This window comes from Papio anubis, chromosome 14 (assembly GCF_008728515.1).
Source record: "Papio anubis isolate 15944 chromosome 14, Panubis1.0, whole genome shotgun sequence".
NCBI lineage: Eukaryota > Metazoa > Chordata > Mammalia > Primates > Cercopithecidae > Papio > Papio anubis.
This window is the reverse complement of record NC_044989.1, coordinates 55,922,914-55,949,397: the sequence shown is the minus strand read 5'-3', so window position 1 is coordinate 55,949,397 and position 26,484 is coordinate 55,922,914. Positions and strand designations below refer to the sequence as shown.

The following is a 26,484-nucleotide window of genomic DNA, read 5'->3' as shown; positions in this document are numbered from 1 at the left end:
GATATGTTCCTTCAATACCTAGTTTATTGAGAGTTTTTAGCATGAAGTGCGGTTGAATTTTGTCCAAGGTCTTTTCTGCATCTATTGAGATAATCATGTGGTTTTTGTCTTTGGTTCTGTTTATGTAATGGATTACATTTGTTGATTTGCGTACATTGAACCAGCCTTGCATCCCAGGGATGAAACCCGCTTGATCGTGGTGGATAAGATTTTGATGTGCTGCTGGATTTGGTTTGCTAGTATTTTACTGAGGATTGTCGCATTGATGTTCATCAGGGATATTGGTCTAAAATTCTCTTTTGTTGTTGTGTCTCTGCCAGGCTTTGGTATCAGGATTATGTTGGCCTCATAAAATGAATTACGGAGGATTCACACTTTTTCTATTGATTAGAATAGTTTCAGAAGGAATGGTACCAGCTCCTCTTTGTACCTCTGGTAGAATTCGGCTGTGAATCCGTCTGGTCCTGGAATTTTTTTGGTTGGTAGGCTATTAATTCTTGCCTCAATTTCAGGGTCTGTTATTGGTCTATTCAGGGATTCAACTTCTTTCTGGTTTAGTCTTGGGAGGGTGTATGTGTCCAGGAATTTATCCATTTCTTCTAGATTTTTTAGTTTATTTGCGTAGAGGTGTTTATAGTATTCTCTGATGGTAGTTTTTATTTCTGTGGGATTGGTGGTGATATCTCCTTTATCATTTTTTATTGCACCTATTAGATTCTTCTCTCTTTTCTTCTTTATTAGTCTTGCTAGCAGTCTACTGATTTTGTTGATCTTTTCAAAAAAAAACACCAGCTCCTGGATTCATTGATTTTTTTGAAGGGTTTTTTGTGTCTCTTATCTCCTTCAGTTCTGCTCTGATCTTAGTTATTTCTTGCCTTCTGCTAGCTTTTGAATTTGTTTGCTCTTGCTTCTCTAGTTCTTTTAATTGTGATGTTAGGGTGTCGATTTTAGATTTTTCCTACTCTCTCTTATGGGCATTTAGTGCTATAAATTTCCCTCTACACACTGCTTTAAATGTGTCCCAGAGATTCTGGTACATTGTGTCTTTATTCTCATTGGTTTCAAACAACATTTTTATTTCTGCCTTCATTTCGTTATTTACCCAGTAGTCATTCAGGAGCAGGTTGTTCAGTTTTCGTGTAGTTGTGTGGGTTTGAGTGAGTTTCTTAATCCCGAGTTCTAATTTGATTGCACTGTGGCCTGAGAGACAGTTTGTTGTGATTTCTGTTCTTTTACATTTGCTGAGGAGTGCTTTACTTCCAATTATGTGGTCAATTTTAAAATAAGTGTGATGTGGTGCTGAGAAGAATGTATGTTCTGTTGATTTTGGGTTGGGAATTCTATAGATGTCTATTAGGTCCACTTGGTGCAGAGCTGAGTTCAAGTCCGGGATATCCTTGTTAACCTTCTGTCTTGTTGATCTGTCTAATATTGACAGTGGGATGTTAAAGTCTCCCATTATTATTGTGTGGGAGTCTAAGTCTCTTTGTAGGTCTCTAAGGATTTGCTTTATGAATCTGGGTGCTCCTGTATTGGGTGCATGTATATTTAGGATAGTTAGCTCTTGTTGTTGAATTGATGCCTTTACCATCATGTAATGGCCTTCTTTGTCTCTTTTGATCTTTGTTGGTTTAAAGTCTGTTTTATCAGAGACTAGGATTGCAACCCCTGCTTTTTTTTGCTTTCCATTTGCTTGGTAGATCTTCCTCCATCCCTTTATTTTGAGCCTATGTGTGTCTCTGCACGTGAGATGGCTCTCCTGAATACAGCACCCTTGTGGTTCTTGACTCTTTATCCAATTTGCCAGTCTGTGTCTTTTAATTGGAGCATTTAGAACATTTACATTTAAGGTTAATATTGTTATGTGTGAATTTGATCCGTCATTATGATGTTAGCTGATTGTTTTGCCCGTTAGTTGATGTAGTTTCTTCCTAGCATCCATGGTCTTTACAATTTGGCATGTTTTTGCAGTGGCTGTTACAAGTTGTTCCTTTCCATGTTTAATGCTTCCTTCAGGAGCTCTTGTAAGGCAGGCCTGGTGGTGACAGAATTTCTCAGCATTTGCTTGTCTGCAAAGGATTTTATTTCTCCTTCATTTATGAAGCTTAGTTTGACTGGATATGAAAGTCTGGGTTGAAAATTCTTTTCTTTGAGAATGTTGAACATTGGCCCCCATTCTCTTCTGGCTTGTAGAGTTTCTGCCGAGAGATCTGCTGTTAGTCTGAGGGCTTCCCTTTGTGGATAACCCGACCTTTCTCTTTGGCTGCCCTTAACATTTTTTCCTTCGTTTCAACCTTGGCAAATCTGACAATTATGTGTCCTGAGGTTGCTGTTCTCGAGGAGCATCTTTGTGGTGTTCTCTGTGTTTCCTGAATTTGAATGTTGGCCTGCCTTGCTAGGCTGGGGAAGTTCTTCTGGATAATATCCCGAAGAGTGTTTTCCAGCTTGGTTCCATTCTCCCCGTCACTTTCAGGTACACCAGTCAAACGTAGATTTGGTCTTTTGACATAGTCCCATATTTCTTGGAGGCTTTGTTCATTTCTTTTTACTCTTTTTTCTCTAAACTTCTCTTCTTGCTTCATTTCATTCATTTGATCTTCAATCACTGATACCCTTTCTTCCACTTGATCGAATTGACTACTGAAGCTTGTGCATACATCACATAGTTCTCATGCCATGGTTTTCAGCCCTATCAGGTCATTTAAGGTCTTCTCTGTGCTGTTTATTCTAGTTAGCCATTTGTCTAATCTTTTTTCCAGGTTTTTAGCTTCCTTGCAATGGCTTTGAACATCCTCTTTTAGCTCGGAGAAGTTTGTTATTACCGACCTTCTGAAGCCTACTTCTGTCAACTCATCAAAGTCATTCTCTGTCCAGCTTTGTTCCGTTGCTGACGAGGAGCTGTGATCCTTTGGAGAAGAAGAGGTGCTCTGGTTTTTAGAATTTTCAGCTTTTCTGCTCTGGTTTCTCCTCATCTTTGTGGTTTTATCTACCTTTGGTCTTTGCTGATGGTGACCTACAGATGGGATTTTGGTGTGGATGTCTTTTTTGTTGATGTGGATGCTATTCCTTTCTGTTTGTTAGTTTCCCTTCTAACAGGTCGCTCAGTTGCAGGTCTGTTGGAGTTTGCTGGACGTCCAGTCCAGACCCTGTTTGCCTGGGTATCACCAGCAGAGGCTGCAGAACAGCAAATATATTGCTGCCTTATCCTTCCTCTGGAAGCTTCGTCTCAGAGGGGCACCCAGCTGTATGAGGTGTCGATCGGCCCCTACTGGGAGGTGTCTCCCAGTTAGGCTACATGGAGGTCAGGTACCCACTTGGGGAGGCAGTGTGCCCATTCTCAGAGCTCAAACACCATGCTGGGAGAACCACTCCTCTCTTCAGAGCTGTCAGACAGGGATGTTTAAGTCTACAGAAGTTTCTGCTGCCTTTTGTTCAGCTATGCCCTGCCCCCAGAGGTGGAGTCTACAGAGGCAGGCAGGCCTCGTTGAGCTGCGGTGGGCTCCTCCCAGTTCGAGCTTCCTGGCCACTTTGTGTCCCTACTCATGCCTAAGCAATGGTGGACACCCCTCCCTGAGCCAGGCTGCCGCCTCACAGTTTGATCTCAGACTGCTGCACTAGCAGTGAGCAAGGCTCCATGGGCATGGGACCTGCAGAGCCAGGTGCAGGATATAATCTCCTGGTGTGCCATTTGCTAAGACCGTTGGAAAAGCACAGGATTTGGGTGGCATGTCCCGATTTTCCAGGTCTAGTCTGTCATGGCTTCCCTTGGCTAGGAAAGGGAAATCCCCTGACCCTTTGCACTTCCCGGGTGAGGCCATGCCCCGCCCTGCTTCAGCTCGCCCTCTGGGGGCTGCACCCACTGTCCAACCAGTCCCAATGAGATGAACCAGGTACCTCAGTTGGAAATGCAGAAATCGCCCATCTTCTGCGATGATCACGCTGGGAGCTGCAGACTGGAGCTGTTCCTATTCGGCCATCTTGGAATGGACCCCTATTTACCCTACTTTCAAGCTACAAGTTAAAGTTATCCAATGTATTGGTGTACAATTTTTCATAGTAGTCTTATAATCCTTTTTATTTCTATAAGTTGCTAATAATGTCCCCACTTCTGAAAAAATTTAGTTGAATTTTTTTACTAGAAATTTTCAAATATACACAAAAGTGAATAGCACGATACACTCCTACATACTTATCATCAAGATGAGCAATTTTCAAGGGTTCATTAGACTTGCTTCATCTATTCCTTATCTTTCCCTCCCTCTCTCATGCAACCTAAGAGTGTATGAAAGGGGCCCATCTAGTTCTGTGTTAAGGTTAGAGAAGAAAGTATTTTTTAAAAAGGTTACAGGATGAATGTGTGCATGTGAATACCAATTCCTCACTGGCACTGAGAAGGTTTTCTTCCTCCTGTCAGTCTCCCTATCTCTTGTTCAAGACCAACCTCTTAGTCAAGTTTCTCCTGCTAGAGTGAAATTCTTGGCCAATTTTACTTACCTCAGGAGATTTAAGAAATATTGATTTCTGGACCCTATCCCACAATATTGTATTTAATTGGTCTGGTATATGGTCTGTAATGGGAGTTTTTAAAAGGTGATTCTAATATACAGCGAAGATTGAGAACTTGTGCTCTAAAATGTAAGAGCCCTCATTCCTTCTACTTTCCTTTTGTAATGCATCTCTCATTTCTTACAAGGCTTTAGAGAACAAATGCTGTGGAACCTGGCAGTTCACTTCCACAGGTGTTTACAAGTGAGTAATCAGTTTAGGCAAGGATGTAACACGTGAAATCTGCCCAAGACCAGAAATAAATTCAGGAGTCAACTCTAAATTCTACTGAAAGAGTTACTGATAATCTTACCCGGAAAGGGACCTGCATCAGGAAGTGGGGAGCGTGGTCTGATGTGAAAAATGGAGACTTGACAGACCAGGAATTCTACTGAGTTCCCAGGGCTTTCCACTTGTCCAAGGCAATGGTCTCAACTCTGGCTGTACATTAGAATCACTTGAAATGATCATTTTCTCAGGCTTCACTTTAGAGATTCTGATTTAATTAGTCTAGGTCAAGTGTTCTTAAATTTAGGTTGCATCAAAATCACCTGGTTGCTGGGCACCAACCTCAGAATTTCTGATTCAGTAGAGCTGGGGTGGGGGCCAACATCCACGTTTCTAGTAAGTTACCAGGCAGTGCTGAGGCTGCTGGTCTGGGAACCACATTTCAGAATCACTGGTTTAGGGTAAGACCCAGGCACAGATTGTTAGGGGGAAAAAAATCTCTAAGTACTTTCAATGTGCATGCAGCCAGAGTAAAAAAAAAAAAAAAAAAAAAAAAAAAAAAAAAAAATCACTGCCCTAGTACTGCTGGCTCTCAAATTGCAGGGAAACAGAAAGTACAAAAAGCCTGACCCTCTTGAATCGGGACACTTCAGATGAATGAATGAAAGAACTTGAACTTCAGATAGAATCCCTGAGTGAATCAGATACCCTATGGTAGGTTTGACCTCCCTGGGAGGAAAGAATGGTTGAACTCAATTCTTCAATTTTATTTCTGCTGTTTCTGAATTTTAGTTCTGTTCAGCCATTAGTCTCCACTTTTCTATGACTGTAGAACTAGAACAAAACTGTTTCCAAAAAATATCTAACATCTTTACTTCTGAATAGAAGAGCTATCCAGAAACTGTACCAAGTCTCTGAGTCTCCTAGGCTAAATCTTGCTTTAACTCTGGCTCTGTGCTTACATCTGATAAAGTATTTCTTGAATGCAGGCAGTTACTGTTTAAATTTGTTTTGTCAGTAGGAGAGATGCAGCTAAAGAAACATTTTGCCTCTTGCACTAAACTGTTACAGATATATGAACCAGTGCTTCCAACACAAACGGCACACACAGAAATGATAATACAGTAGTTGTATAGCACACTGGTGTAACTGCCCAGTGGGTTGACTTTACCCAATTTGTAACCACCCAATGGGTTCACCTTATCCTGCTGCCTAGACAGAGCAGAGATTTCTCGAGACAGGGGAATCACAATACAGAAAGAATAATTAATGCAGAGCCAGCTGAGCAGGAGACTGGAGTTTTACTATTACTCAAATCAGTCTCCCGGAACATTTGGGGATCAAAGTTTTTCAAGACAGTTTGGTGGGAGGGGAGGGGCAGTGAGTTGGGGAGTGCTTATTGGTTGGGTCGTAGGTGAAATCATGGGGCGTCCCTGTCTTCTTGTGCTGAGTCAGTTCTTGGGTAGGGGGAGTCACAAGATCAGATGGCCGGTTTCTCGATCCGGGTGGTGCTGGTAGATCCATCCAGGGTAGAGTCTGCAAAACACCTCAAGCACTGATCTTAGGAGCAGTTTAGGGAGGGTCAGAATCTTGTAGCCTCCAGCTACGTGACTCCTAAACCATAATTTTAAATTTTGTGGCTAATGTTAGTAGTACAATCCCCGGGCAAGAAGGAAGTTTGTCCTGGGAAAAGGCTACTATCATCTTTGTTTTAAAAGATAAACTAAGTTCCTCTCAAAGTTAATTCAGCCTGTATCCAGGAATGAACAAGCACAGCTTGGAGGTTAGAGGCAAGATGGAGTCGTTTAAGTTGGACCTCTTTCACTGTCTCAGTCATAATTTTGCAAAGGCGGTTTCACTGGGGCAAGAGGAAGAGGCTGCTTACAGCTGAAGATAATCACCCAAAGCAACCAACTGTCTCAAGGACCGAGGGCAGTCAATATCTGTGAGCTAGCACCAAGCAGGCTGCTTAGGAAATGCTGATATAGTAGGCAAAGTGCGCATCTGCCTCATGTAGACTCAGCCTTCTGTAATGAATATTATTTAAAGAGAATATCCTCAAGTAGTCATTATTGGTTTAGATATATTGTAAATAGCTTAATCTAGATTTTAAAAATTGTGTATTTACTTGTGATAGGTGTGAACTTACTCCATAACACAGATGTGCAATACATATTACCACAATCTTGGAGTAATGATGGAATAGTGAAAGGGAAGTTTACACACTCCAGAATATTCAGGGAAGAACCCTGGTCTTCAGGCCATTGTTGCCACTTCATGGTCATTTGAAAGGTGGTTCCACTCTCTCCATGCCAAGCTTGGGCAACTCTCCCAGTGCTCCCAAGCCACAATGCCTAGCGTCCACTCACTTTGGGATCCCATGTAGACTTTTTTTTTTTTTTTTTTTTTTGAGACGGAGTCTTGCTCTCTTGCTCAGGCTGGAGTGCAGTAGGGCAATCTTGGCTCACTACAACCTCCACCTCCCAGGTTCAAGCAATTCTCTCATCTCAGCCCCCTAAGTAGCTAGGATTACAGGCGCCCGCCACCATGCCTGGCTAATTTTTGTATTTTTTAGTAGATACAGGGTTTCACCATGTTAGACAGGCTGGTCTCGAACTCCTGACCTTGTGATCCACCCACCTCGGCCTCTCAAAGTGTTGGAATTACAGGTGTGAGCCACCGCACCGGTGGCTATATACCCCATGTAGGCATTTCTTCATCCACACATCGTTTGTAAGTGGGACACAGGTCTCTGCTAAAATCAAACCCTCCTCTCCATTCCTTTGGGGGCAGCTTAGTTTAATTCCTTGTTGGTTCCTTGTGTATTTTTTCTTCAGGCCAATAATAAAAATGAACCCATTTTTAGCTTCTCACAAATATAGTTTTCCTGATGGGGCTGGAACTATCTTTCCATTCTTTTCAATCTCTTAAATTGAGTGTCTAAGAATTAGACAGGAACTACTATATCAATAAACTAGCTTGCCTCTTAAAAAGAAAAGTCTCAACTGGGTACAATGGCTCATGCCTGTAATCCCAATACTTTGGGAGGCCAAGGTGGGTGGATCACCTGAGGTCTGGAGTTCGAGACCAGCCTGGCCAACATGGTAAACCCCTGTCTCTACTAAAAATACAAAAAATTAACTGGGTGTGGTGGGGCATGCCCATAATCCCAGCTACTTGGGAGGCTGAGGCAGGAGAATCGCTTGAACCTGGAAGGCAGAGGTTGCAGTGAGCTGAGATCATGCCATTACACTCCAGCCTGCGCAACAAGAGCAAAACTCCCTCTCAAAAAAAAAAAAAAAAAGAAGTGTCTGTACTTCAAGAACACATACCTATGGCTGAAACTTAAGAAATTACATGGTGAAATGTTATTTTGAATTAAAGACTTTTTAAAACTTCACTTACATACGTGGAATGTGCTTTTACTCTCTTTAAAAAATTCTGTCATTCTGTCTTTATGTTAAAGTACAAGATACTCTAATTTCGGACAGATAGTTGCAAGTAATATGTACAATAATAAAGACTTTGCACATGCAAATGAGAAATAAACACTTTCTTTAAGCAAAATGAAACAGGCCTAGGAGTATAGGGGAGGAATAGAGCTATGTGGCATTCAAATGTGGGTGTGAGTTGGCCTAAGTCTAAAACCAGAGGTGGGCTGCAAGCAAACATGGCCTCTAATACCAGGAACTAAACTGGATTAGAACCAAGAAGAAGAGCTCATAGAAGGGTCAGTCTAGAAGGAAGAGTAGGAAACCAGACTGGATGAAAACCCAGGGAGTGTTTGAGAATCTAGGTCATAAGAGGTCATTGAGCAGCTTCTCTCACCCTTAAGACTTGACCTAAGCCAATTTGTCCATTCAGGGACTGTCCATTTCCTATAGTAAAAATACTTTCAGAGATTGGAGATAGGAGGGAGTCATGCTTCCTCTTCTACAACATTGTTATTATGATTTATTATAATGAAAACTAATCTCAGATCTAAATTTTCTACACACCAGTATTAACAAACAGGCCAAAAGAAAGCAGTCGTACAAATGATTCCTATAAAGTCAGTGAAGTCCATACCCGTTTCTTGGCACTCTAACAAATACCTTGCATGGAAGATTCACTTGGATGTCAAAGCAACTTTATTCTCACAGAAGACAAGCTAACCTTCCAGTCACTTCAGGTGAAAGAATCCAGTATTAGGAAGGGTAACATGGAAGTAAACAAGTTCTAGACCTTGATGCTACTTAAAAGGCTGTTAGGCCAGGTGTGGTGGGTCATGCCTGTAATCCCAGCACTTTAGGAGGCCGAGACGGGCGGATCACTTGTCATGAGTTTGAGACCAGTCTGCCCAACATAGTGAAACCCCGTCTCTACTAAAATATAAAAATTAGCTGGGCATGGTGGTGTGTGCCTGTAATCCCAGCTACTCAGGAGGCTGAGGCACAAGAATCGCTTGAACCCAGGAGGTGGAGGTTGCAGTGAGCCAAGATCGCACCACTGCACTCCAGCCTGGATGACAGAGCAAGGCTCTATCTCAAAAAAAAAAAAAAAAAAAAAAAAAAAAAGGCTGCTAGGCATCTGGCAGTATATCTTGAATACTGCTCATTTCACTATGAAAAAATGCAACATCGTTTATGGTGCAGGTTCAGAAAGTGAGATATCTAAAGTTCTACACCTGCCTCCTTTGGAGGGTGGCCAACAGATTAAGGCCCTTAGATGTCTAGTTATTCACTCCGCCTCAGGTGTAGACTCCTGACCTGGGTGTTAAAAATGTTAAACAATTGTCCCCAGGGTGTGGATTAATTTACACACATACACTTCAAAATAGCATTTTTACTAGCGAATTCCAGACAAAAATCTCAGACACCTTTAGCTATTAATGTTTAAACCTAATTTCATATCTGACAGTATTTTTTTTCCTCCTAGGTGTGGGAGTAAGATTGATTTTAAAAATAGTTGCCATTACTCAGAAATAGATAAAATGTAATATGCCTTACTATTAGTCAAGGAGCAGAAATTTTACTCAAAATAATTTAAGCAAAAACAACATTTAGTGGTTCATGTTCCTGGGGAGAATAGGGAAGGCCCTGACCGTAGCTACTCTGAACCCCGGGACTCAAGGACATTGAAAGGTCTTCTCATTCTCTTTTTCTCTGTCCCTCTGCTTTGTGTGTATATCCTCACAGGTCTATTTCTCTGGGTTTTGGCCTCATTCTCTTCTATTTCTGCTAGGCCTTTTCATGAGGTGTGCAAGCCCCTCTGGCTTCACTTCATCTAGCTCTGTGACCCCAGAGCCAAAGGGCCCCTCGAGTACCTGCTGGGGAAGAACTTGGATTTTCTCAACTTGTGTCACCTGCCCTAATAATAATCCTTGGATAATTCCTCTGGCCAGGAAGTTGAGGTTCGGTCTAAATCTGGGTTGCTGACCTTATGTTTTGTGGGTTGGGGAGTACTGTTGTGAGAAGAAGGGTAAGGTGTTTGCTTTGGAAGCACATATACTAAAATTGGAACAGGCCGGATGTGGTGGCTCATGACTGTAATCCCGGCACTGTGGGAGGCTGAGGCGGGTAGATCACCTGAGGTCAGGAGTTTGAGACCAGCCTGGCCAACATGGTGAAACCCCGTTTCTACTAAAAATACAAAAATTAGCTGGGTGTGGTGGTGTGCACCTGTTATCCCAGCTACTCGGGAGACTGAGGCAGGAGAATCACTTGAACCCAGGAGGAAGAGGTTGCAGTGAGCCAAGATTGCACTACTGCACTCCAGGCTGGGTGACAAAGTGAGACCTTGTCTGAAATAAACAAATAAAATAGGAACAATGCAGAGACGATTACCAAGGCCCTTGCACAAGGATGTCATGAAAATTTGCAAAGCAGTCCATATATTTTGTCTGAAGTGTTCTCATCACGTACACACACAAAAACATAACTATGTCAGGTGATGGTTAATTAGCTTGATTGTGGTGATTATTCCACAATGCACACATGTATCAAAACATCAAGTTGTACACCTTAAATATATACAATTCAAATTTGTCAATTATACCTTATTAAAGCAGCAGCAGAAGAAGCGGTGTTACCAAACTGCCCAATACTATAGTTGCCACAGCCCCGTTTGCCCTTCCTGTTCTCTTTTTCCTGCCTTTCTATACTTGGGATCTTTCGCTTATGTGTGTTAAATTGGATGTTATGAAAAACAAGAAATATTCAAGCTTCTATGCATTAAGATTTAGTAGTTTATAAACTTTGATCCACTTTATATTTTTCAGTAGATGGAACCATGTAGAAAAGCTGGCATCAGAATTTTCTGGATTTTTTTCCTCAAGCAATACCACTAAAATGGAAACCTGAAGATTTTTATAAGCAAATGTAGGCTAACATTGATTCAGAAAAAGCCGCCAATATGCTATAGTAGTGAATATTGCAACCAAAATGAATTTCCTTAATTATAATTGGGTGAATTTGGGACTAGGAAAAGCAGCTTGTTTACACATTTAATCACCACCTATAGGTAAGAAGCTCAGAGATTTTCCAGGTGAATGATGCCCCTGATAAATATATCTCTGTCTTGGGGACAGTAAAATGATTCAACAAATGCCATATGTAGTGTTTAGCTCTTGAGGAGACCTATGGCCTAGTTGGAACATAGCCTGTGTGCTGTGCCTACTGGAGGGTAGCATGAACAGATTGCTGGTAATAGCTCACTCCACACAGTGTCTGTCACATATAAAGTGCCAGGTCAAGTAGTGACCACATGTAATGTGGACACCATGATTTTTCTACTTCTCTCAGTTACTAAAAAGCTTTTAAGAGGCTGGGCATGGTGGCTCACAACTGTAATCCCAGCAATTTGGGAGGCCAAGGCGGGCAGATCACCTGAGGTCAGGAATTCAAGACCAGTCTGGCCAACATGGCGAAACGCTATCTCTACCAAAAATACAAAAATTAGATGGGCATGATTGCAGGCAGAAGAATCTCTTGAACCCAGGGGATGGAGGTTGCAGGCGAGCCAAGATCACACCACTTAACTCTCAGCCTGGGCAAAAGAGCGAAATCTGTCTCAAAAAAAAAAAAAAAAAGCTTCAAAGAGGAACAAAGAGAACAAGTTTCAAGAACACTATCAGACAATAGTAAATTGTGGTATGATACTTGACCATTACATTATGATGACTAATTTATAGCAGTGTGGATTTTAAAATGGACAGATGGTATCCTTTGCAATTTTAATTCTTTATAACAGAAACTGTTATAATAATTGATACACAACAATTTTCTGGCATGAAATTCCATCATTGAATATATTCTGAAGAGGAGTGCCATTATAGCAAAAAAAAAAAAAAAAATTACTATTCTTAGATGAAAAATAGTGGCTGTGTGTAAGTAGACAAGACATATAAAGGTGGAACAGTGTGTGATAAAGTCAAAATTCTACTACGGCCTAGCCGATCGCTAAGAATTGCACTTAGAGTACTGAAAACATACACTGTTGAGTGTGTGTGAATGATATACTAGGACCTTGCGACTCAAAGTATGGTATGGGATCAGCAGAATCAGTATCACCTGGGAGCTTGTTAAAAATGCAAGTTATTTGGCCCCACACCAGACCTTCTGAATCAGAAACTCTGGGAGCTGGGCCAGAAATCTGTGTCCTACAAGCCCTCCAGGTGCTCCCAGTGCATGCTACAGATTGAGAGGCATCATTCTAATTAGTTACAAGCACTCTCCTGATGGCTTGTAGAACTGCCCAAGCAAGGGACTTGAGCATGGAGAAGTACCTGATGTACAGGCTTCTCTTGCAGCAATAAATCAACTTAGTAGACCACCACTGTTGCAATGACTCCTTTCACCCAGTGGTCAAACCTAGGTGTTAGCTGGGTTAAAACAGCCTCATTTTCTTTATCCCTTTTTTTGTTTTGTTTTGTTTTTTGAGACTGAGTCTCACTTCGTTACCCAGGCTGGAGTGCAGTGGCATGATCTCAGCTTACTGCAGCCTCGACTTCCAAGGCTCAAGTGATCCTCCTGCCTCAGTCCCTCAAGTAGCTGGGATTATAGGCACCCACCACCATGCCCGGCTAATTGTTGTATTTTTAGTAGAGACAGGGTTTCACCGTGTTGCCCAGGCAGGTCTCAAATTACTGGCCTCAAGCAATCCTCCCGCCTCAGCCTCCCAAAGTGCTGGGATTACAGGTGTGAGGCACCGTGCCCAGCTCTTTATTATTTATATATTAAAGACTAAGTTGCAGGAGGGTAGTTTTTGAACCAGTTATCAATTAGCATCAATAAGTATTTATTAAGTGTTATATTTTGTTCTAGGAGCAGCAAAATATATACAAAGTGACCTAAAAGATGATTGTTGTTTAGCCTGTGGTTAAGGAGAAAATATAAACTTGAAAAATTAAATGACAATATCAGATAATAACACAAGAGCTATTCCTAGGCATTATATGACTAATTATAAAATAAGGGGAAATTCACTGAAAAGGAAGAGATCCCTGGGTTGAATAGCTCTGTGAAGACATCACTCAAGGTTCCTTCACTGAGCATATGTTTAGGAAGTAGCTTCTCCAGGAAGGGCCTTGGGCAGATGCTGGAGAGAATGTAGAATTTGAACTAGGCTTCTGGAAAAGGCAATTCAAATGGCAGGAATGTAACAAACCAAAGGTATCATATGAGAGGTTTACACAGCAATTCTGGTTGCTCTGTCCTTGCATATCTCCAAGGAAACCTGGACCCATGATTGACTGTTGGTCAACCCTAGGTATGTGGCCCTTGGAAGGCTCTTTATGCTAATGTTGATGATTTTGTTGTATGCACCTAAAGCAATGAACCATGTCCTACTAGCTTGTCAGAATTGCTTTGCGCAGACATCAAGACTGATCATGCATGCCAGGTTTCATTATTAGAGCCCTGAGTTTCAGTTGTCAAGGATGGTCATGTAGCAGAATGTACCCATGTGACCAGACCTCCATAAAAGCCTTGGGCCCTGAGACTTGCACTGGGTAGAGAGATTCTGCTAGAAGGAAAGCATGTCTTGTGTGGCTCTGGTTGGAAAAAACTTGAAAGTGTGTATCTGACCTCTCTGGATTTTACCCAATGCCTATCTTCTTTCTGCAATTTTTGCTGTCTACTTTTTGCTGTAGTAAGTCTTAGCCATGAATATAACCTGATATTGAGCCTTCTGAGTCTTTCTAAAAAAACACCAAACTAGGAGTGATTATGGCACCCCTGAAATATGGCCTGTGACAAGATGCAAAATACATATGAATTTTTGGGAAGAAACAATAAATATTAAAATCCGATGGGAAAAGTCAATTCTTGATTGCTGAATCTTGGTAAAGAATGTAAAGGTGTCCATTGTACTATTTATTTTTCTTCTTCTTCTTTTTAATTTTTATTTTATTTAATTTTTATTTTTTTTGAGACAGGGTCTTGCAGTCACCCAGGCTAGAGTGCAGTGGCACAATGATGGCTCACTGCAGCCTCAACCTCCTGGGCTCAAGCAATCCTCCCCCCTCAGCCTCCCAAGTACCTGGGACTGTAGGTATTTGCCACCACACCCAGCTAATTTTTGTATTTTTTGTAGAGACAGTCTCCTTATGTTGTCTAGGCTGGTCTCAAACACCTGAGCTCAAGTTATCCTCCCACCTGGGCCTCCTAAAGTGCTGGGATTACAGGTGTGAACAACTGCACCTTGCCTCATTGTACTATTATTTAAAGTTTCCTGTAAGTTTGACATTTTTCAAAACATAAATTTATGGAAAAATGAGTAGTATTGAGCAAATAGTACTAGCAGTTGAGAAGTCAATTATCATATGCATGCATGGACATATGTGTGTATAGAATCATAGAATTGTATGTTATCTTGAAGAATAATCATTTTACACTTTACCGTTTAGTCAAGCCTGTCCATCTTTTCCTATGTTTGCTTGGATGTGTGTTTTCTATTCTTTTTTTGACCACATACTCCCGCCTCAGGCAGATGGGGGGCCCTGAGTCCCTGGGCTGGAAGTGGGCCTGAGGCTGTGGTGAATGGGGCCAAGAGAATCATTACCAGGTCAGTTTCCTATGGAGTTTCTGGGTCAGTAATGCCGAGACCAATAGTCCAGGGTCAGGATGCCAAATTCAGACAGGGCAATAAATAAATAAAAAGAGAAAGCTCTAATTCAAAGTTAATCGTTCTGACAGAGAAGGCAATGCAAAGAGAGTTCAAACAGTCAGACAAGCCAGGAGTGATTCCTGAGAAAAAAATGCACACAGTGCCAACTTCCTTTTTTAACTGGTTCCTGCCACAGCTAAAGTCGGGGGCATATGCTAAAGTGAGTGATGCAGCTGGGGAGTGCACAGCTGTATTCTCACAGAGTTTTCTCTCAGCCTGAGATTGACTGAATATTCACTTATAGTTTCTCCTTGTTTTTATTATTTGAGATTTTACATTTAATTCTTTTTTATGCACTTCCTGCTTATGTATTATATTTAATTATTTAATATCTCTAGTTAGAAAACTGCATTTATATATGGGTAAGATTGGTTTATACTGTGCTAGCTTCCTCGGTTTTATTAATAAGATACACATAGTGGTCAAGAACATGAATTCTAGGCTGGGCGCCACGGCTCACGCCTGTAATCCCAGCACTTTGGGAGGCCGAGGCAGGCGGACCACCTGAGGTCAGGAGTTCAAGACTAGCCTGGCCAACATGGCAAAACCCCGTCTCTACTAAAAATACAAAAATTAGCTGGGCATCGTGGTGCGTGCGTGTGATCCCAGCTACTCAGGAGACCGAGGCAGGAGAATCGCTTGAACCCAGGAGGAAGAGCTTGCAATGAGCCAAGATCATGCCACTGCACTCCAGCCTGGGCGACAAAGCAAGACCTTGTCTCAAAAATAAAATAAAATTATAAATAAATAAATAAATAAAATAGGAACAATGCAGAGAAGATTAGCAAGGCCCTTGCACAAGGATGTCATGAAAATTTGCAAAGCAGTCCGTATATTTTATCTGAAGTGTTCTCATCATGTACACACACAAAAACATAACTATGTCAGGTGATGGTTAATTAGCTTGATTGTGGTGATTATTCCACAATGCACACATGTATCAAAACATCAAATTGTAGACCTTAAATATATACAGTTCAAGTTTGTCAAATATACCTTATTAAAGCAGCAGCAGAAGAAGCGGTGTTACCAAACTGCCCAAAACTGTAGTTGCCACAGCCCCGTTTGCCCTTCCTGTTCTCTTTTTCCTACCTTTCTATACTTGGAATCTTTGGCTTATGTGTGTTAAATTGGATGTTATGAAAAACAAGAAATATTCAAGCTTTCCATGCATTAAGATTTTGTAATATATAAACTTTGATCCACTTTATATTTTTCAGTAGATGGAACTGTGTAGAATAGCTGGCATCAGAATTTTCTGGATTTTTTTCCTGAAGCAATACCACTAAAATGGAAACCTGAAAATTTTTATAAGCAAATGTGGGCTAACACTGATTCAGAAAAAGCCACCAATATGCTATAGCAGTGAATATTGCAACTGAAACGAATTTCCTTAATTATAATCGGGTGAATTTGGGACTAGGAAAAACAGCTTGTTTACACATTTAATCACCACCTATAGGTAAGAAGCTCAGAGATTTTCCAGATGAATGATACCTCTGATTATATCTTATCTTGTGGACAGTAAAATGATTCAACAAATGTCATATGTAGTATTTAGCTCTTGAGGAGACCTATGGCCTAGTTGGAACATAGCCTGTGTGCTGTGCCTACTGGAGGGTAGCATGAACAGATTGCTGGTAATAGCTCACTCCACACAGTGTCTGTCACATATAAAGTGCCAGGTCAAGTAGTGACCACATGTAATGTGGACACCATGATTTTTCTACTTCTCTCAGTTACTAAAAAGCTTTTAAGAGGCTGGGCATGTTGACTCACACCTGTAATCCCAGCAATTTGGGAGGCCAAGGCGGGCAGATCACCTGAGGTCAGGAGTTCAAGACAAGCCTGGCCAACATGGCGAAACTCTGTCTTTACTAAAAATACAAAATTTAGCTGGGCGTGTTGGTGCACACCTGTAATCCCAGCTACTCGGGAGGCTGAGGCAGGGAGAACCATTTGAACCTGGGAGTCGGAGGTTGCAGTGAGCCGAGGTCATGCCATTGCACTCCAGCCTGGGCGACAGAGGGAGACTCTGTCTTGAAGAAACAAAAACAAAAACATGAATTCTCGAGTCAGACTGCTTGGGTCCAAATATTGGCTCTAGTACCTAATAGCCGCATTAACCTCTTCATGCCTCACATTTTTTTTCTATGAAATGCAGATAAAAATATTACCTACCTCCAGGTATTGGAATATCAGTAGCAATGAACATGCTTGATGCCAGATCTTGTTTTATATATGCAATTTTACAAAAGAAAAAAGAGAAAAGGAAATAAATCAGGACAGCCAGGGTCATTGGCTCACACCTATAATCCTAGCATTTTGGGAGGTCAAGGTGGGAGGATCACTTGAGCTCCGGAGTTCGAGACCAGTCTTGGCAACATGGCAAAACCTCATCTCTACTAAAAATACCAGACAATAGCCGGTTGTGGTTGCGCACATCTTTAGTCCCAGCTACTTTGGAGGCTGAGGCACAAGAATCACTTCATCCCGGGAGGTGGAGGTTGTAGTGAGCCCAGATCTCGTCACTGAACTCTAGCCTGTGCAGCAGAGCAAGACTCTATCTCGAAAAAGAGAAGAAAAGAAAATAAAAACCAGAATTTTGGAAGAAATGTCTGGTTCCAGGACTGGAATAGAGAAAAACCAAGATCTGCCTGGAACATGTCATGATGCCAAAAAGTAAATACTGAAAAAATGATGGGGCATGTTGAAAAAACATAGGAGCCAACTTGAAGCAGATCCCAAGACAAATCAGGGACAATTTAAGCAACAAAATAAATAATGATAGTAATAGGTTGTAACTCATGGAATAAAACAAATATCCATATGTCCAGAGTGATAACAAGTGAATAAATAAATCATTGGGGGAGTGGAGGAAGTTCTTCTTTACAGTAAAATTCCAAGTAATAAATGATGAAGAAGTGATGGAAACAAAATTACCATTTGCCAGACACTAGAGTAAAAATTGTTTCAGGCGAGACTCATTCACAAATGCTAAAACTAGTGGGCTAAAAGGAGAAATGGGATTTTTTATATAGTGTCACAGTATCTCCGCAGAAGACATTTATTAAATGACAAAGGGAAAAATAATGTTACGGTAGAGAAGTCTGGCAGATGCTATCTTAATCAAGTATCCAAGTTAATATTGCAGCCATGAGGCCAACATACATAACCTGATTTTAATCAAAAAGAAACATCAGACAAACCCAAAGTGAAGGACACTCTACAAAACTATTGGCACACACTCTTCAGAATTGTGAAGGTCAGAAAAGATAAAGAAAGATTAAGAAACTATCCCAGATTAAAGAGTAAGAAGATAAATAAATGCATTGTGTGATCTTTAATAGCATCCTGATCCAGGAAAAGGGGCACATAAGGACAGTTGACAAAATTTATATGCAGTTCATAGATGAATTAGTGGCATTTACTAGTGTTATTTTCTTGATTTTGATCATTTTACTCAATTATGTAAGATTAAACATTTGAGGAAGTTGGGTGAAGAGTATACAAGAATTCTTTGTACTATTTTTGCTATTCATTTGTAAGTCTAAAATTATTTCATGATGAAAACTTTAAAAATATATATTAATATATATATTCCTGTTTACAAGTCTTTCCAGACTCTTCTAATATATATATTAGCAATAGACATATTTGTATATAGATAGAGCTTTGTTTTGATTTGTTTTACAGAAATGGCATTGCATTATACTTGACTCTTTTGTGTTTCCACTCAACAACTGTATTAGCTCCTTTTTGGGTGTTGGCTTATCTCACAAAGACCTAGCTTGCTTCCTCCTCCTTAAAGAGGCTCCAGGCAACCATATCTCTACTATATGACATCATTCCTTGGTCACAGATAATCAGACCACGTGTGGACATCTGACCCAAACTGGGACATCAGATTCTTTCTACCAGGAATTTGAAACTGGGACCATAATATTCTTATTCAGACTGAGCTATTCTCCTGAGTGAAAGAAATTTTAAAACTTCAAAGCTGAGATACAGCTGTAACCTGATGTATGAATTGAAAAGTAGAGACAGTTGCAAGGCAGAGAAATGAGACCAGAGAAGCAGGGGCAGGATATGAGAAGGCACTTTCTGGGATCCTAGTTGATAACCATTTTCTTATCTCATGCTCTTTCTGAGGACTTCTGCCGTGGGATTCCACAAGACACATTTGAATCCTTATAATACATTTCCTTCAAGGCTCATGCCAGCACTCAAGAGGCAGAGCTCACATCAGTTATATTTTCAAAACTAATTTGAAGCCGGGTGCGGCGGCTCATGCCTGTAATCCTAGGACTTTGGTAGGTTGAGGCGGGTGGATCACTTGAGGTAAGGAGTTCTAAACCCGCCTGGCCAACTTGGTGAAACCTCATCTCTACTAAAAAAAAAAAAAAAAAATAGCTGGGCGTGGTGGCGGATGCCTGTAGTCCCAGCTACTCGGGAGGCTGAGGCTGGAGAATCACTTGAACCTGGGAGGCAGAGGTTATGGTGAGCCAAGATTGCAACACTGCACTCTAGCCTGGGTGAGAGAGCAAGACTCCATCAAAGACAACAACAAAAAACCAATTATAAAAAATTATGATTATTTATGTAAAGAATTGCTGGCCAGGTGCGGTGGCTCACGCCTGTACACAGCACTTTGGGAGGCTGAGGCGGGCAGAGCACTTGAGGTCAGGAGCTCAAGAGCAGCCTGGTCAACATGATGAAACCCCATCGCTTCTAAAAATACAAAATTAGCTGGGCGTGGTGGCACACACTTGTAGCTACTGGGGAGGCTAAGGCAGGAGAATCGCTTGAACCTGGGAGGCAGAATTGCAGTGAACCAAGATCCTGCCATTACACTCCAGGCTGGGGAACAAGAGCGAAACTCAGTCTCAAAAAAATAAAAATAAAAAAGAATTGCTAACTAGGTACTGATGAACTGAAAGTGCTAAAGGAAAACACTTGTTGAATAACCAATTTTTCATTGAAAAATTTCTGTAGAAAAATTACATGAATTGTGCAAAGGAACACCTGTATACCTTTCAACTGGATTGACCAACTGACTTTCTCCACATTTACTTTTTTTTTTTTTTTTTGAGATGGAGTCTCGCTCTCTCACCCAGGCTGGAGTGAAGTGGTGCAATCTCAGCTCACTGCAACATCTGCCTCCCGAGTAGCTGAGATTACAGGTGCCCGCCACCACGCCCAGCTAATTTTTGTATTTTTGTACAGATGAGGTTTCACCAGCCGGCCAGGCTGGTTTTGAACTTCTGACTTCAGGTGATCCACCTGCCTTGGCCTCCAAAAGTGCTGGGATTACAGGTGTGAGCCACTACACCTGGCCTATTTTCTTCTTTTTTAAAACGCTTATTGATGAATCATTCAGACACATTTAAACATCACTTTTGAAGATTTCAAAAGTTTCTATGAAAAAAGTCCTTTTGCATTAGAGATGCATATTGGAAGTATTTGTGGCTGAAATGGCATGTCTGAGGTTTGCTTTAAGGTACATCAGCAAGGCCAGGTGCTAGGGCTCACGCCTGTAACGTCAACATTTTGGGAGGTCAAGGCAGGATGATCACTTGAAGCCAGGAGTTCAAGACCAGCTTGGCCAACATGGCAAAACCCCATCTCTACTGAAAATACAAAAATTAGCTGGATGTGGTGGCCCATGCCTGTAATCCCAGCTACTTGGGAGGCTGAAGCACATGAATTGATTAAATCCAAGAGACAGAGGTTGCAGTGAGCAAAGATCGCACCACTGCACTTCAGCCTGAGCAACAGAGTGAGACTCTGTCTTAAAAAAATAAAAAAATAAAAATAAAGTACATCAGCAAAAGGAGACAAAAAGTGGGGGAGGGAGGTGTAAATAGATAAAGCAAAATCAGCAAAATAGTAACCACTGTTAAACCTAAGTCATGGGTTTATTATACTATTTTATCTACTTTTACGTATGTTTGAAAATTTACAAACTGAAAAGTAAAAAACTATTTCGTTTCAAAAAATAGATCAAATTGGAACCATTTGGCATTATATTATGTAAAATCCAGCTCTTGGTTGGGCATGGTGGTTCATGCCTGTAATCCCAGTATTTTGGGAGGCTGAGCGGGGAGGATTGCTTGAGCCCAGGAGCTTGAGAGCAGCTTGGGCAACATAGCAAGACCCCATCGCTAAATCAAGAAAAATTTAAAAACAAATTAGCCAGGCATGATGGTGCACGCCTGTGGTCCAAGTTAGTCAGGAGGCTGAGGTGGGAGGCTTGCTTGAGCCCGAGAGGTCAAGGCTACAGTGCACAGTGATTACACCACTGCATTCCAGCCTGGGCAATGGAAAAAACTTGAAAGAAAGAAAGAAAGAGAGAAAGAGAGAAAGAGAGAGAGAGAGAGAGAGAAAGAAAGAAGGAAGAAAAATCAAGGTTATATTAGCTTTATATAAAGAGTTAGAAAATGTTTTCTCTTTTTTTATTCTTTGAAAATATATACTGTATTGTCACAGGATCTTTGGGGTATGGCTTTTCTGGCCAGAAATCTCTGCAGTTGGTGGCACCTTTGCCCAAGTTATTGTCCTGTGTCCAGGAAGAATGAGGTACACAGACAAGTGAAAGGTGAGCAAGATGAAGAGGAGCTTTATTGAGTATTAGAACAGCTCAGAGGAGACCTGTAGTGGGTGACTCCTGTCTGCAGGCAGGTTGTCCTGACAAACATTCAGCCCTTAGCAGAGAGGGTGGCTCCTCTCTGTAGCTGGTCATCCCATTGTCTGCAGCTCTCAGTGGAGAGGAGGCCCTGGAGAAGGTAGCTCCTCTCTGCAGCTGGTTTTCCCAGTATCTGCCCTGCTGTTGTTGAGTCTAGGGGTTTTTATGGTCTTCAGAGGGGCAAAATGCATGCTGATTGGTCCACGGGCAGCCATGGGTGAGCCCAGGAAAAGGTGCCATGAGTTCTGCCTCCAGTACACAGGACTGGCAGCCCAGCCCCCAGCTTTCAGGCCTTCCCCTGCCTAAAGGTGGGGCTTCACCAGGTTCCTGCTCCCTTCTGCCCAGGAGCCTGTCTGCCTCCCTCTGCTGTTCATGTTTCACAGGCTATTCATGCCAAGGGACACCTGCAAGCCAATGCTGAGCTGCCCTCAGCCTCCCCTCGGCTTCCCTCCTGCACTCATGGGTGCCCAAAGTCTGGAAGGGACTGAGGCAGCAGGGGGCTGGCATGTCAGGGCTTCCCCAAGCATGTGTCCACCTGGCTGGACTGTGACAGTTCCTGGACTTGGCCCCAACCTTGCTCCACAATTGCAGTGGGTACTGGGAACAAGGAGAGGCCAGGCAATGGGAGCAGGCACTTCGATCCTGTGGGGTGCCTTCCTGGGCCCCCAAGAGCACAGAGATGCCTAGGTCCGAAACCAGGCTTGGGCAGCTGCAGCTGCACCCAGGGAGATCTTGCCTCGCTAACTCAGAAGGGGTGAGGCTCCTGTTTGTCCCTGGCTCCCGCCAGCTCCATGGAGTGTGCAGTCCCAGCCACACCTCCGAGATGGGAGCAGGCACTGACAGCAGGAGAAACCAGGCAATGAGAGCAACCACTTCTGAGCCTGCAGGGGGAAGGGAGGTCTTCCTGGGCACTCAAGACCACAGAGATGCTGGAGTCTGGCACTGCACCAGAGCAGCTGCAGCGGCACCCAAGGAGGCTGGGCAGCGCCTCCCTCCTGCAACCATCATGGAAGCAGCCACTCTAGATGGGCTGCCGCCGCCACCAGTATTAGTTTCCTATTGCTGCCGTAGCAAATTACCACAAACTTAATAGCTTGAAACAATGCAAATATATTATCTTTTAGTTCTGGGGATCAGAAGTCCAAAATAGGCTAGCAGGCTGTATTCCTTCTGGAGGTTCTGAGGGAAACTCTGTTTCCTTGCCTTTTCCAGCTTCTACTTCTAGAAGCTATCTATATTTCAAGGTTCATGATCCCTTTGAAGATCTTCTATCTTCCAAGTTGACAGTATAACATCTTCAAATTTCTCTCACTCTCTAACTGACACACTTATCTCCTTTTATAAGGGCCCTTGTGATTGCACTGAGCCCACCTGGATAATCCAGCATACTCTTTCCATCTCAGGATCTTTAATGTAGTCACATCTGCCAAGTCTTTTTCCCCTTGGAAAGTAACATATTCAGTTTTCAGGGATTGGGAGGTATATATCTTTGGGGTACTATTATTCTTTCTACAAAATATATGTAAGCTTGGTATTATTTCTTCCTTAAATGTTTGGAAGAACTTACCAGTGAAACCATGTGGGACCAAGGTTTTATTTGTGGGAAGGTTTATAATAATACATTTAAGTTATTTAACACAAAATAAACTCTTCAGGCTTGGCATGGTGACTTGTGCCTGTAATTCCAGCACTTTGGGAGGCCAAGGCATCAAACTCTTGGCCTCAAGTGATCCTTCTGCCTCAGCCTCCTAAGTAGGTGGGACTGTAGGCACATGTCACCATGGCTGGCTTTGATCACTGATCTTTGATGTTACTATTTTAATTGTTTTGGGGCACCACAAACCACATCCATATAACATGGTGAATTTAGTCAATAAAGGTTGTGTGTGTTCTGATTGTCCCACCAACTGTCTATTCTCCCTTCTCTCTCTCTTTCTCCTCCAGCCTTCCTGTGAGAGAACAATATTAAAATTAGTCTATTTAATAGCCCTACAACAGCCTCTGAGTATTCAACTGAAAGAAAGAGTTGGATGTCTCTCACTTTAAATCAAAAGCCAGGAATGATTAATTTTATGACTAAGGTTAATGTTAGTTGTCATTTTCTCAAAGCATGTTAAAAGCCAAGATAGGCCAAAAGCTAGCCTCTTGTGCCAGACAGTCAAGTTGTGAATGAAAAGGAAAAGTTCTTTTCTTTTTTCTTTCTTTTTTTTTTTTTTTTGAGACAGGGTATTGCTCTGTCACCCAGGCTGGAATGCAGTGGCATGATCATGGCTGACTGTAGCCTTGACCTCTGGAGCTCAAGCCATCTTCCTACTTTGGCCTACCCCAAGTAGTTGGGACCACAGACGTGAGCCACCATGCCTGGCTAATTTTTAAATTTTTTGTAGAGGCTGGGCCTCTGCGTGTTGCTCAGGGTGGTCAAAAGCTCCCGGGCTCAAGCAATGTGCCCACCTTCGCCTCCCAAAGTGCTGGGATTACAGGCATGAGCCACTGCACTGTCTGAGAAATGTTCTTGAAAGAAATTAACACGCAAATAAGAAAGTGAGAATGTGAGAAAGTGAGAAAGGCTGTTGCCAATATGGAGAAAGTTTTAGTGGTCTGGATAGATCAACCGAGCCACATCATTCCCTTAACCTAAGGGAAGAGAGTTAGCAAGGCCCTAACTCTCTTCAGTTCTGTGAAGCTGAGACAGGTAAGGATACTGCAGAAGAAAAGGTGGAAGCTAGTGAAGGTTGGTTCATGAAATTTCATGAAGAAGCTTTCTCCATAACATAAAAGTGCAAGGTGAACAGCAAGTGTTAGTACAGAAGCTGCAGCAAATTATCCAGAAGACCTAGCTAAGATTATTGATCAAGGTGGCTACACTAAACAACAGATTTTTAATGTGTATGAAACAGCCTTCTATGAGAGGAAGATGCCTTCTAGGACTTTCATAGCTAGAGAGAAGTCAATGCCTAGCTTCAAAGAACAGACTGATTTTCCTGGAAGGGGCTAATGCAGCTAGTGACTTTAACTTGAAGCCGATGCTCATTTAGCATTCCAAAAATTTTAAGGCCCTTAAGAATTACGCTAAATTGGTGTGTGCGCCTAATCTCAGCTGGTCCACCCAAGACCCGCTGAGCACGAATCCTAGTCCCCCAGGCAGCCCCTTATCCTCTCCGACAAGATGAAACAATCATGAACCAGGAAAAACTCACAAACTGCAGGCACAAGTGCGCATTGGTGGGAAAGGAACTTCTCGCAGAAAGACGGTGGTTCATAGAGCAGCCGCAGTGGATGTTAAAAAACTTCAGTTCTCCTTAAAGAAGTTAGGGGTAAGCAGTATCTCCGGTATTGAAGAGTCGAATATGTTTACAAACCAAGGAACAGTGACCACTTTAACCACCCTAAGGTTCAGGCATCTCTGGCAGTGAACACTTTCACCATTCATTACAAGCCATGCTGAGACAAAGCAGCTGACAGAAACGCTACCCAGCATCTTAAACGAGCTTGTTGCAGGCAGTCTGACTAGTTTAAGGAGACTGACTGAAGCTCTGCCCAAACAATCTGTGGATGGAAAAGCACCACTTGCTAGTGGAGAGGAGGATGATGATGAAGTTCCAGATATTGTGGAGAATTTAGATGAGGCTTCCAAGAATGAGGCAAACTGAATTGAGTCAACTTCTGAAGATAAAACTTGAAGTTACTGGGAGCTGCTATTTTATATTATGACTGCTTTTTAAGAAATTTTTGTTTATGAATCTGATAAAATCTAGATCTCTAATATTTTTAAGCCCAAGCCCCTTGGACACTGCAGCTCTTTTCAGTTTTTGCTTATACGCAATTCATTCTTCGCAGCTAATTAAGCCAAAGAAGTCTGGGAATCAAGTTTGAAACCAAGGTTAATAAAGTTCTTTGCCTAGTTAAAAAAAAAAAAAGAATTATGCTAAATCTACTCTGCCTGTGCTCTATTAAAGGAGCAGCAAAGCCTGCCTGACAGTACATATGTTTATAGCATGGCTTACTGAATATTTTAAGCCCACTGTTGAGACCTGCTGCTCAGGAGAAAAAAGATTCTTTTCAAAATAACATTGCTAGGGCCCAGTGCAGTGGCTCACGCCTGTAATCCCAGCACTTTGGGAGGCCGAGGCGGGCGGATCACAAGGTCGGGAGTTCGAGACCAGCCTGACCAACATGGAGTAACCCCATCTCTACTAAAAACACAAAAATCAGCCAGGCATGGTGGTGCATGTGTGGGTAATCCCAGGTATTCAGGAGGCTGAGGCGGGAGAATCACTTGAACTGGGGAGGCAGAGGTTGCAGGGAGCTGAGATCGCGCCATTGCACTCCAGCTTGGGCAACAGAATGAGACTCCATCTAAAATAAATAAATAAATACAAATCACACTGCTCACTGACAATGTACCTGGTCACCTAAGAGCCCTGTTGGAGGTATACAAGGAGATTAATGTTTTCATGCCTGCTAACACAACATCCATTCTGCAGCCCACAGATCAAGGAATAATTCAACTTTCATCTTATTATTTGTTTGGAGAAAAACTCTTAAAAGTGTTTTTTCCCTCTGTTTTCACACCACAACAATCAACACAGAAGGCTTCTGTGGCTCAATGTGTGGGGATTTTTCCCCACCAACAAGCAGTGAACACCAATCTGACACTACCTGGAGATAGATCAGATCCCACAGGTTGAAGGTTCAGTCCTCAAGACTAATCCCCAAGCTTCAGACACACGTCACAAGTCTGGGCCTGGTGAACTTCTGTCTTCAAGTTGGAGTCCCCACAACCCTTCTTCGGGATCAATTGATTTGCTGGAGTGGCTCACAGAACTCAGGGAAACATTTATTAATACACTTACTGGTTTATTATAAAGGACATTACAAAG

At 42.1% G+C, this 26,484-nt stretch overlaps 3 pseudogenes; all 3 read left to right on the top strand.

The window, feature by feature from the left end:
- The first annotated feature begins 10,552 nt into the window (after positions 1 to 10,552).
- LOC116270390 lies at positions 10,553 to 10,651 on the top strand (annotated as a pseudogene).
- Positions 10,652 to 15,656: 5,005 nt separating this feature from the next.
- LOC116270383 lies at positions 15,657 to 15,757 on the top strand (annotated as a pseudogene).
- Positions 15,758 to 24,036: 8,279 nt separating this feature from the next.
- LOC101026488 lies at positions 24,037 to 25,507 on the top strand (annotated as a pseudogene).
- Positions 25,508 to 26,484: the final 977 nt, after the last annotated feature.